This window comes from Hordeum vulgare, chromosome 7H, assembly GCF_904849725.1.
Source record: "Hordeum vulgare subsp. vulgare chromosome 7H, MorexV3_pseudomolecules_assembly, whole genome shotgun sequence".
NCBI lineage: Eukaryota > Viridiplantae > Streptophyta > Magnoliopsida > Poales > Poaceae > Hordeum > Hordeum vulgare.
In genome coordinates, this window is record NC_058524.1 from 204820481 (window position 1) to 204833508 (window position 13028).

The window sequence follows — 13028 nt, forward strand, 5'->3', positions numbered from 1 at the left end:
AGCCGAAAGAACAAGTGCAACATCAGAAGAGTGTATGGGGATCTCCCAGGCAGATTTAACAGTAAAAACCAGGGTGTAGGGGCCAATAATTTTCAAAATGAAAAATCTTTGAGCGTGGAATACTAGATTGAACCAAAAACAGGCATGGTATGTGATCCGAAACTGGTCTTGGTAGAGCTTTGACAGTTGTATTTGGATATGTAGAGGTCCAGTGATTGGATGTAAGAATCTAGTCATTTTTTTCTAACAACGGAATATACTGCATATTACTCCATGTGAAAGATGCACCCTGTAATGGTAAATCCATGAGAAGCTGGGAGCGAATAATATCATTGAAAGTGATCATGTCGCTAGAATTACCTCCCGGGCGATTACGGTTTTCAGGTGAGCGAACGAAGTTACAATCCCCCACAAAGCAGCCAATTCTCATCGTCTCCAATATGAAGATCATAAAGCCAATTGACAAAACTTTCGCGTTCAATCCCCGCACACGGACCATAAATGTTAACCATCGTCCAAACGTCAGGTGATAGCATGGATTTAAAGTTTAGGATTTGAGCGCATTGTTGATTTTCAATCATTGTAGCGGAGAAAACATTGCTATTCCAAATTATAGTCAGACCACCTGAACTACCGATCGAGGGGACTAATTGGAACTTAACAAACCTACGCGGGCAAAATTACGAATGTATGAATGATCAAAGTGTTCGTGCTTAGTTTCTTGGATGCAAATGATGGAGCAACACGAACTATTGATAGTGGAGTGTAATGCATCATGCTTTTCATCACAGCTGATACCATGGATGTTCCAACAAAGAAAATTCCATGATCGAAGCTGGGAGTTCATCAAACTAGTAAAAGAATAATAATAGGTCTAGGCGCAGGAGAAAAATAGAGCAATACTTGTCCAATGAGGGTAAACAAATAAAACGCGTCGAACTAAGATTTATTTGTGTCCACGTAATGGGCATGAACTTACTGCTCGTCATCCTTTCCCTTGGCTAACAGACATTCATCAGTAAGCTCCTCAGAGAGGATACCGCAGAGCTCAGTGCCAACCTACTGAATGTATTTGATGGTCATAGGAGGTGGCGGTGGAGCACAACTGGAACTAGCAGCTTCAGTGATTGTTGATGGTGCAGGATCAGAGATCACAATGGAAGCCCTTGGTTTGATCATTGATTTACGGCCACGAGAATCAGACGGCAGATCCACTTTGAACCCCATATATTTGTTATTGCGAGGACTGCGGCAAACTTTAGTAGTGCAGAGTGGAGTAATGGACTTAGACCTTGTGCTTCTTTTGCGCGAAGGGGGGGCATGATAATCCTCAGACATAGCAGACGGAGTAAGCTCAAAACCGTCACAATTATCTTTAGCTTGAGACTCACTGTCATCATCTGAAAGTTCTATGATAACCACTGAGGAAGGAATATACTCAAACTGATCAACAATGTGTGATGAGACCTGGATATTGGAGGAAGCAGGGGTGTGCTCAAACCATAGCTTTCTGGTCACCTTTCGAGCAGGAGCCTCTGGGCTCAAGTGATCAGAATCCTCTTCAGACTTTGGGTTCCATACAATCATATGTAGGGGCATTGGAGGGGTTTAAATTCCAAAAGAGCCACAAAGAATATTTGGATTCTGCAGGTTCATAATGACAAAGCGAGCAAGGTGTTAAATATCCGGTACTTTAGCATTATCAACAAAAAATGCAGCGGCCACATGAGATCCCGTAGATCTAGTAAAAGTGATAGACAAGGAAACCGGAGCTGGGAGAGATATCAATTGACTAGAATCATCTGATGAGTTTGAACTTTCCTCACTGACATTGTCATTCCAAGCTGGCAAGGGCTATCAATTATATTACCAGTGGGTGTAATTCCATTAGTAAAGGAGACGCCTTGATGCCTTAGGATAGCCTGGTAGTTTACTTGTCCTGCGGGAGGAAAGAATAGCAGTGGAACATGTTGCTGGTCTGGAGTTACAGGCTGCTCATCATCTTGATTTCCACCATTAGGAGGGCTAAAAACACCATTTTGTTGTAATCAAACATGAAGTCTTGCTTGGAAAGCCTGCTCAGGAGTCATATGAGGACCATAAAGGGGATGTGGTTGATGGTTGTCCCCCGGAGGTGGGTCTTCCCCTGCTAGAGGAACCTGGTGGATATGAGAAATTCCTCCAACAGTGCGCAATATGTAAACCGACAATGTCCAAGACCGTCGCTGACCACCCATTTGCCGCATCACCAAACTAGAAGGAACAAGAGAAGGACTCATGATCCAAGTTTTAACAAGAATGCAGGAAGCAGATTCCCGAGGAGCAAACCAGGGTATTAGCTTTCCAAATTGGGAGACAGCTTTATCAACCCAGAAATTGGTTTGGTAGTCTTGGGGAAAAGCAAGCAACATAATCCAGCAATCAGAACCTAGCGATGGCATGCGCATATTCAATCCTTCATCATGTTTAACGAAAGTGATTTCATTGTCCTCCCCTAGCAAGTATGTTTCTCCAACTACTGCGTCTCTGATTAAAACCTTGTTGAAACGGAAAATACCTAGCCCCAAGGCAGTATCTTGAACATCTCTAACAAAGTACCTATCATGGTTTAGGAGTCTTGCAACTTGTTGCCTGGCAACATGTCGAAGATGAATCGGGATCGGTCTATTGGACTCAGCTATGGCAAAGTCGTCGTTGCAGAGAGGTGGTGTGGCGCTAAGAGCCATGTCTGCCCTGACCTTGCAATCATCCGGCCCTCGCTTGATGGAGAAGCCCGACGGGAGGAACGCAAAGGGGTTACACGTGAAGTTTGCCATCGCCTGAGAGGGAGGCGGGCCGGTATCCAAGCTAGCAATGATGAGGTCAACAGATGGGGAAGATATGCAAGAAAGGTACATCATGTGGGTTGGGTACCAATCGAGTGGACTTCTTTGTCTAGTATCGTCAGGGGAAAGGCAATGATCGGGTACTTACCTTAGGTATGTTATATACCGCGAGTCGTGGATGACACAGAAGGTTCCCGGATCTCGTGGGTGCAACGTACAACCTCTGAAGAGTGTAAAACTATTCGAATAGCCATGTCCACGGTCAAGGATAGTTGGTTAATCCTGCTTAAACTACGTCCAGTCGTTTCCACATAAACCAAGTGTGAGTGTGTGTGTTAAATGGTGAATCTAAGAAAGAGTTGATATGACCAAGTTTGGTGACTTGGCATATCGGGTGAACCGGAGTGTTCAACCCTTAACAGATATGTTGATATCTGTGACCTATTCTTCTAAATATCATCTAGATTATGTTGCACATCCATGATCATGTTTATTTACAGTTAAGCTGCTATCCACCAATACTGCATATTACTTGTTATCCTACAAATTGCATTATTCATATCATGGGCTGTTTACGAGTAGATTCCAAAGTACTCATTAGCTTGCCACTAGTTATATTATTGACCAGACATGGAAGGACCGGAGTTTGGAGAAGAGTACGTCATCGGAGACGGCCCTGCGAACTAGGACGCTTCCCACTCAAAATGCTTGTTGGTGTAGGCTGATGGCATGGGACCCGCTTAGCATTGAGATTTCCGCTACTAGTTGTATGAGTGTGATTTGGCCTTATAGGACCTACCTTGTGAATTTGACCGGGTTGTTATGTGTTGTATTACTTAGGTACTTTGGATGTAAGACTCTTATATTTCAGCGTCTGTGTGTTCGGTGAGCAGTGATCTCGGGTATCACGGAGCACATTCATTCGGCGATCTCGACTTGTAAGTCGGGGTCCCCACAGAGCTGGTATTAGATCCATCGTGACTGTAGGAAGACTTAGGTAGCACAGACGATAGCCACGACGAGTAGTGCACTCAGCCCTTACACTTGAGATTTCCTGCACCCACCAAAAAATTCTAACCCTCTCCGACAACCTTGTAGATGGCCACCGTACCTGAGTTGCTTCTGGAGACGGGCTTTCCCCTACTTTTGGGAGATAGCCTCGAATAGTGTCAAGTACGTCGCACGCCCATTTTCCTCTACCACAAGCACTGAGTCAATGCCGACACAAAGGAATATCACATGGACGTGATAGTGAAGGCTAAAGACTCCCCAACTACTTGGTTCTTTGAAGGATCACGGATGGAGAATCTGATGTTGGCAGTGGAGATAGCCGCACGAGAGGCACTCGTGCGTCTCCGCAACACCCTTCCCGAGATGGCTAACGAGCCAGCTACTCGTCACCTTCGTTTTATTAAGGATGGGATTGATGAGAGTTGGACACTCAACCCATCTTCAGAGGACGGGACACCACTTAGGTTTCAGACCTACTTCAGCCTCTCCATCGACACCTTGACTCACCTTCTGATCAAGGAGTCAATAACGCTTTGCCAAGACCTACACCAAGTCAAGGACCTACTTTGCGTGGAAAATATGACGATCCGGAAGGTCAAAAAGGAAGGAGCACCCAGAGGGCAGTCCGCCATTGCCTTCCGAGGAGGAATACCATCGCTCCAGGCCACTCCTATTCAGAGTCGTCGTCTGACCGCGGAAGAGTACAATGATCTCCTCACCGCGTCACTAACTAAGAGACGCCGTGATGGACCACTTTCGTCCCCCACTCCTCTGAAGGAGGAAGGTACCGATGAGGATGAAGACGAAGACCCCGGAGAGCCTGCCTACGAGACCGAGCGGTCCGCCGCTTAGAAGTACGACTTAGGCAATTAGGAGTCTTCCCCAATCTTAGTTGAGTCCATGAATCAGTTCATGTGAACCATGAGTGTTGTGTGAACATCTATGATGCAAGCCGCATTTCTACCTTAGGCAGCTTGTAAGCGACTACATCACTTATTTTAATTCAATGCATTTGATTTCCCAAAAATCTTTGTTTAAAAGTCTCACACTAACACATTACCAAACCCCCTTATTTAGAGCATCATCCCTTATGATTCCCAGCCAATTCGGCATGTTTACCTGTCTACTCCCCTGATAGGATGGTGATTTCAAACCGCACCAGCACCTTCGGCAACCCCGGCTCTGCCACCTCTGGCATGCTGCAAGGAACCGGTGGAAACGCTCAAGCTGGAGATCACCACGAGCAGCAGCAAGGCGATATTCCTCCGCCACTGCCTCCTCAGGAGAGCCTGACTGTGGCTCAGTTCCTCCAAGCTCTCCGCGAGGAGCGTCAAGCCAACAATGCCGCCATCCAACAACTGGCTCAAGTCTTGGTGGATAATCCGCCGCAAAATGGAAATGTCAACGGTCGCTCTACTCTGTCTGAGTTTATGCGGACTACGCCTCCTATATTCACGGAGAAAACTGAACCATTGGATGTCGATGACTGGATCCGCAGTATCAAAGACCTCCTCCCGCTGGTCAAGTGCACCGATGATCGTGAGAAAGTACTTTATGCTTCTCACTATCTCGGAGGCACGACCAGAGCTTGGTGGGACGGGTTCCAGATCATGCAAGAAGGGCAAGCTTTCACTTGGGTAGTATTCAAGGAAGGATTCCGCGCTGCTCACATTCCTCCTGGAAAGATGACCATTAAGAAGCGGGAATTCCGAGCTTTCAGGCAAGGCAATGGAACCGTCAAGGAGTATATGCAGAAGTTTAACCTCCTGTCAAGATATGCACCAGAAGACGTCTGGAAGGACTGCAACAGTCACTCCAGTATCAACTGGTTGTTTGTGAATGTCGGACCTTCTATGATCTGGTTAACAAGCCCTCATGTTGGAGAATAAGCTTCGTGCAACGGATGACACCCGTAAGCGCAAGCTGATGGTTAGTGGAGGACCTAGTAACCCGAAACCGCGCACATGGTAGTCAGCTCCAGTGTAACATCCCAAAATTTATAAATTTTGGAATGTTAATATAATTATTAGATTGTTTGTTTGTTTGCTGAGTGATTGAAACTTGTGTGAAATTTGAAACTTTTCGAAACTTTTGAATGAGAGGGAATAAAATGACTTTCCCCTTCTCCGGTAAATTCAAGTTCAATTTTTTTAAAAGCAACGAGAGAAGATGACATGACTTCTTCAACTATAAAGAATTTGAACGGAGATAATTGCATTGAATTCTTTTGCTTTTCCATTTTTCCTCGCGCGAGAAATGTCCGAAGAAAACTCTCTTGCACGCAAGAGAGAGAGCGGAGGAAAATGACACTCCAACAGTGCGGGCAAATCTCTGAAATAATTGAGCAAAGAAAACCATAAATTCTTTTGCAAAAATAATTGCAAAAAGAAATAAAGCAAATTGGGAATTTCTGAAAAAACATTTTTGTAAAAGTTTTTATTTTGGCTTTAAAAAAATGTTATTCGGGTAGAGATTCTTTTTCTGATTTTTTTATACCATATATTTTGATTTACTTTCTTTTTTGTCGTTTTTATTTTCTGTTTTGGAAAACCTTAGAGATTAGGAAGTATTATTATTATTATTATTTTTGTAGCAGCTGCCCTGGGCGCTAGATAGCTGGGCCCGAGCCCCTTTTCTCCCTGGGATCGAATCCCTTGTAACCGGTCACCGACCCCTCCCCTTTTTTCTCCCCCTCTCACTACCGGGTGGACCCCACCCGAGCTCCTCTCTCCCACGTCAGCCTCCTCTCTTCCTCCTTCCTTCTCTGCACCAGTACCGAGACCGAGCCATCTCCTACTCACCTCCAGGGATTCCTTCCCAGCACTCCCTCTCCTCCCTTAACTCTCCCTCCCTCCTCTAACTGCCCAAGCCCCACCGCGACCGAAGCTTTCTCCCTCCCCGTCACCTTCCCTTCTTCTACCTCCCTCCTCCTTCCTTCTTCCACCAAGCCAAGACCGAGCCTCCCCAGTACACGGGATACCTTCCCCGAAGCTCCCTCTCCCTTCCTTAGCCCGAGCCCCTCCTAGCCTATATAAAGACCACCCGAGCCGCCCCCGTTCCCACCCCGCCACCGCCTCCCCTCTCCTCGCCGCCGCCCTAGCCCTGCACCACCCGCCGGAAGCCACCTTCGGCTACTGCCACCTTCGAGGAGGAGCACCCCGTCGCCACCCCTGCACCCCCACCTTCGGCCCCCTCCACCACCGCCCCCTTGCCACCCCGCCACCCCCTGCTGCACCCCCCCTCCACGAGCTGCAGCCACTGCCCACCTTCGGCACCCCACAGGAGCAGCACCCTCTCCCCAGCGCCACCCCGAGCTGCCCCGAGCCGCCCGACGCCTCCCCGCGGAGGAGAAGGACCCCGCCGCCGCCTCCCCGACGCCACTGCCGCCCCGGAGCTTCTCCTTCCTCGCCGGCAGCGACGTCCCTCACCGGTGCAAAGCTACTGCCGTCCAGGTAGCTTCTTCCTCCTCTACTCTCTGTTATTCTTTTGTTGTTCTCTTCCTAACCGTTGGATCTTAACCAGTGGCCTAGATTAGATCATATATACCCTTTCGGTTTAGTCCAGAAAACCAACGGTTCTTTTGTTCACTTAAGATTTAGCCAGTGGTTTTTCTAGCCATAGGACGTTTTCTCCAAACCAAGAAACAAACAGCAACCGCAGCTTGCCACATGTACCCTTGTTAGTACTAGTAGCTCCAGTTTTTCTGTCAAAGAAATAGCAAAAACAGCAACTTTCAATCTTGTTTTGGCCACAACTTTTGATCCCAAGTCCAATGACATTGATTCTTTTTCCAGTAGCTCACAAATTTCCTGTAGTTTTTAAAAACATATAAATTGTCTATGTTTGAAATTTTTAAATATAAGTTAGATCAGATTTAGTTTACACCTTGTTTTGCCTATTCCAGGAGTTTAAAAATATATTTTAATTTGATTCCTTCTGGTGCTGATCACTAGTGAACCTAAGTATCAGTGGTAAAAATTTCAGATTTGTTTGAGTACATTAACTCATTATTTCATGTGAAACAATTTCTGTTTCACCGTTTTTAGGATTTCGGCTAATTCATTTTCTAATTTTGTTTTAAAATATTTTCTTTATTATTTAAGAAAGATTATTACTGTTTTGTTTATGTTAGTTAACAGTAGTTTTTCAACAAGTTTTTATTTTAGTTTTATTTGTTTTTATGAAAACAATTCTAGCTCCGTAGTAACGTGCAATTGTTTTCACCGTTGTTTCAAATCCCGTTTGGGAATACTTCCAAAAGGTTTTGTGAAAAATACTTTATTTTATCTTAGTTAGATTTATAACTTAGTTTCTTGTTATTATTTTATGTTAGACAAAAACTATTTAGTGTTTGACGTAGTAGAGGACTCTCTAGTCTTGTTTGAAGTTTCTTTCGGTTTTCTATTCGCTCTCTCTTTTATTTTGATTGCTAGAATGATTGCTAGTATGAGTGCTTATGTGAATGATATATTTGTTATATATATTTCATCGGAGAGTGACGAGTAGTCTATCAAGTTATTTTCTCGAGGAATTCTTCTTCGTCAACAGCACCAGGCAAGTCATTTTGATCATGTTATTTCACCTATGTTTTCGATGCATGGTAGATCACCTTTCTTTGCCCAATTGCATGCTGCCTAGGTACTTGGAAACTTTAGTGTAAGTTGTAGTATCATGTGGTAGGAACACAACAACAACGACACTTGGCCCCGGGACGACAATTTCTTAATGCTATGCTTGAGTAGACAGGTTATCGGTTGAGTGTATACCACGAGTGATGCGAGGTTGATATAATAATCAAGACCGGACTAAGACAAGATTTTTCAAGACCTCGGACGCAATGCAACTCTGGGTGAAGGACGGTTGATCGGCTCCCTGGAAAACCCAGTGGATGCCCGGGATGCTGGAGAGGCCATGTCATCCTGCGGAAAGCTTCACTCAGGCTCGAAGAGATGGACGGAGACTTCAAGACTCAAGGCTTACCTGCACAGCCACAAGTCATTGTGGGCTCTGGCTTGGTTGGACAACGCGGCGACTCTGGACAGGCGGTGCTAGCAGATGTAGACGAACGGTAGGAATGGATGGGCACCGACAGGGATTCAGAGGGACCCGTTGAAAGACCATGTTTTGATCATCCGGTCTTCAAACACCGTGAAGTGCGAGGACAAAACCCGGAGGCGATCAAATCTTGTGGGGAACGTGTGCAAAACTCTGCAGAGTGCCCAACCTAATCGATTAGCCGTGTCCACGGTCATGGACAACTTGAGCCGAAGGCATTGAATTCCCCCTGAACTCTCGACACAACTTAATAATATTGTGGGTGTTAACACCTATTCGGGTACGAGAATTGGTTGGCGGAACCATCTCGTTAACAACAAACATTATAGTAATATTTTGCTTTTCAACCCCTCTTGTTGTAGGATAAAACTAGCTTTATGCAAAACTTAGCTCCACCGGCCAAATATGCATGTAGAGATAGTTGATTATTATTTTACCCCTCTCTTTGATGACTTGCCAGCATATTAAATATGCTGACCTACACGGCTGCAACGTCTTATGTTGCAGATATTTTTCTTCGACGAGTAAGAGTACGATTCAGGGTTACGGTCTACACTCAACTTGCTGTTGGTGTTTATTGGGACTCCACTCCCTTGACCGCTTCCGCTGAGATAATTAAGGTATATATCAGTTTTACGCTATTTACATGTGATTGCACTTTGATATATACATTGATGTACTGTGTGTGCCAGCATACTGATCCAGGGATGGCACAGAAACACAGAGACTTGACTCGTCTTGAGTCGGGTCGCTACATCCAGCAAGACCCAGTTATCAGAAACAACACTACAAGGCACCAACATTCCGCCACAACTACTAGCCCCAGGAGAAGTCAACACCAAGCCAACATTCAACCCGCAGAATAACAGTGTAGTCAAGACCAACATCCGAGGACAGGTTCCTTTTTTGGATGTGGACAACCTGGGCACTATTCCAAGCAGTGCCCCAACAAGAACCCCGATGCCCCGCACCCAATGCGCCAAATCAGGGACAAGGTCAAGGAGCACCATGTTGGACCAAGCTCCCCGTAATCAACAGTACCACAGCAGGGGACGTATTAATCACATCCTCGTAGAAGAAGCACAGGAAGACCCAGACTGCATTTTGGGTACGTTCCTCGTCAACTCCACCCCAGCAACAATATTGTTTGATTGTGGTGCTTCGCAGTCTTTTCTTACTCAGAAGTTTGTGGAAAAATGTGGTTTCAAGCCTGCCCTACTTAACGGGCAAATGGCAGTACATACCCCGGTAGCAGTGCTAAGGACCAACCTAGGATGTAGAGGACTCGGGGATCAATATTAATGGGATAAGCTTCTCGGCAGATCTCATCGTCATTAAATCGCAAAGCTTAGAAGTGATCCTTGGGATGGATTGGTTGGCAAAGCACCAGAGCATCTTAGACTGTGCCAACAGGACTATTACCATGACAAGCGACCAAGGGGTCAGAGTCAAGTATGTCCCTAAACCGACATGCACTCAAGTGTCACATCCGTGATCCCTATTAGGGTTTAGTAAGTTGTGCTCATGTCTTCTTTCTTTGCATCCAAGAAAATGAAATGAAATCAAAAAGCAAAGCAAAGAAAACCAAAGAAAAACCCTAGCCACCCATTTTTCAAAAACAATTCAACTATTGCCAAAATCAATGAATCCAAAATGGCCATTAGAAAAGTTCATCTTTTCTGATAAATGTTGAAAACAATATATCAGGGGAGAAACATATTTTCAAACTACTTTTGGCATTTTATTTTAGTTTTGAAAGTCACTGAAATCAATTATATAGTTCACTTCAAATAATTTAAAGTTTCCAAAAATGTTGAAAACTCTATGTGTAGTTGGAAATATTTCAACTAACACCCCAATATTTTTAAAACTATTTTTGATTTACCTAAGGCTTACCTAAGGCCCAGCCCACCTCCACGCCTCTCGTCTTCCTCCTTTGCCAGTCGGAGCAGGAGGTGGCCGCCGCTGCTCCCGGCGCGCCCACGCACCTACGTGCACGCCTGCTTCACCCCGATGCGCTGGAGAGGGAGGATAAGTCTCCCGGGATCCATTCTCACCTCTCCCCCCTCCTCATTCACGATCTCTCCTCTCTCTCTTCCTCGGCCGCCATGACCGCGAGCTCGAGCTCGACCGAGCCATCGCTCCGGCCGTCCTCCCCCGCCCCTGAGTGTGCCGTTCGCTCCGCCTCGTCGAGCTGGTCGTCTCTGCCAAAGGAAACAAGCCCCCGAGCCCTGCATTGCCGGATCTCCATCGTCTTCAACCTTGGATCCCCGGAGCTCGCTGCCGTCGTTCTCCCTTCTCCGACCGTCCCCGAGCCTGCTCTCGTCGCCTCTGCACTCCACGTGAGCCCAGGATGCTTTCCCCCATGTTTTCCCCCTCGATCCCTTCCTCTTTCGCCCGATTCCACCGGAGCTCGACGAGATCTGCCGCGGGAGCTCGTCGCCGGTAGCTCTCCGATGAACGGCTGATCATTCTAAGGCCACCAACAGCTTCAGCGCGTTGCGTAGATGCTGTAGGAGCTAAACCCCGCACGAATTGGCTGCGGTTTCGATGACCTCGTCGTTGCCCGATCTCCGGCAGCTGCCGAGCTTGTCGCCGGAGTCATCTCCGGCCACCTTAGCCCCCGTTCTATGCAGAAATGGAACCGCGGCTGAGTGCTCGTTCCACTGGTGCCCACCGTGTGACGTTTGGTCGCCGGAATAGAAAACCCGAGCCCCTCCGCCGTCTCTGTGATAGCCGGAGCTCACCGCCGGCAAGTTCCACCTCGCCGCCGGTGGATCTGAGCCTCCCTGAGTCCGTGACATGTGGGGCCACCTTCAAACTAATTAAGTTTAATAAAAATAAAAATAACTTATTTAATTAACCTAAATAGACACTGACAGGTGGGTCCTACTCTGTTAATTAGCTAATTAAGTTAAAATTTAACCAAAACTGGCCAGAGTCACTCCCTACTGGGTCCCACTGGTGACGTTTGACTTTCAACGACCAGCGGACCTGCTGATGTCATGCTGATGCAATAAATCTAATTCTGGATTTAATATAATTCAGAATAGGTTCAAAACTTTGGAAATTCATAGAAAATTGAATATAACTCCAAATCAGACAAATAATATATGTAAATTGATCAGAAAAATTCAATGAACACAATGGTGCTACTTTCATGCATGAAAAAAAAAGTTACAAAACAGCATGAGGTCAAATCAATTAATGGAAGTTAATAAATAAATCATTTCAATTGGAATTTGAATTTAAATTCAAACCAACACCAAACGAAAGATTTTTCAATCACATTAGCTCATGCTACATTACTTTTCATGCCATGTTCATGCATCATATTGTTGCATATGAGTGTTATTGATTCTTGTTGTTATTCCGGTAGGCTCTGCCCCTCCGGATTCGACTGAATATCCGACTAACGGATATCACCCCTCTGCTGAGCAACAAGGCTAGAAACCATTTTGATCATCCCGATAAATCCCATGTTCTCGCTCCTGCTCTTATTTATTGCATTAGGTCAAAATGCTTTCAATGCTTTTACCACGTTAGTTGAACCCATTCCTTTGAATGACCTATCTTTGTCACAGTAAATAGCTAAACCTTGCAACCTAGCATACCTGGTAGATGCTTGAGCCATGATGTGTCTTATCCTGCTATGCATGCTATGCTTAGAGTTGTGTAAGGTCTGTCATCTCGGTGATGAACAGGATCGTGAGAATGTGTTCAGTTAATAAAGGTTGTGTGTTGAACCTGATTTGGTAAAGGTACCAGTGAAAGGCTATGTAGGAGTACATGGCGGGTTGTTTCATTGGAACCGTCCTTAGGAACTGAGTTTCGTGTATGTAATCCAAGACAAGATACTACCACATGCTGGGCCCTGAAATATGACCCCGCTTGACTTATTAATCGCTTAGTACTTGGTCCAGGAGTTGCAAGTAGTTTCTGGTGTTTATAGTCATGCTGGAGGCCGTGCGTAGCGCTGACCTTAGAGGTGGGCTATGATGCGGTAGACAGTGGCACGGCGTACCAAGTGGCACCCAGATGGTGGGCTTGGGAACCCTGTGCACATCGTTCGGGGCCATGGCGGAAACCTCGGCTGGACTTCCGTACGGGTTACCCTCAGATTGGCGATAAACCTCG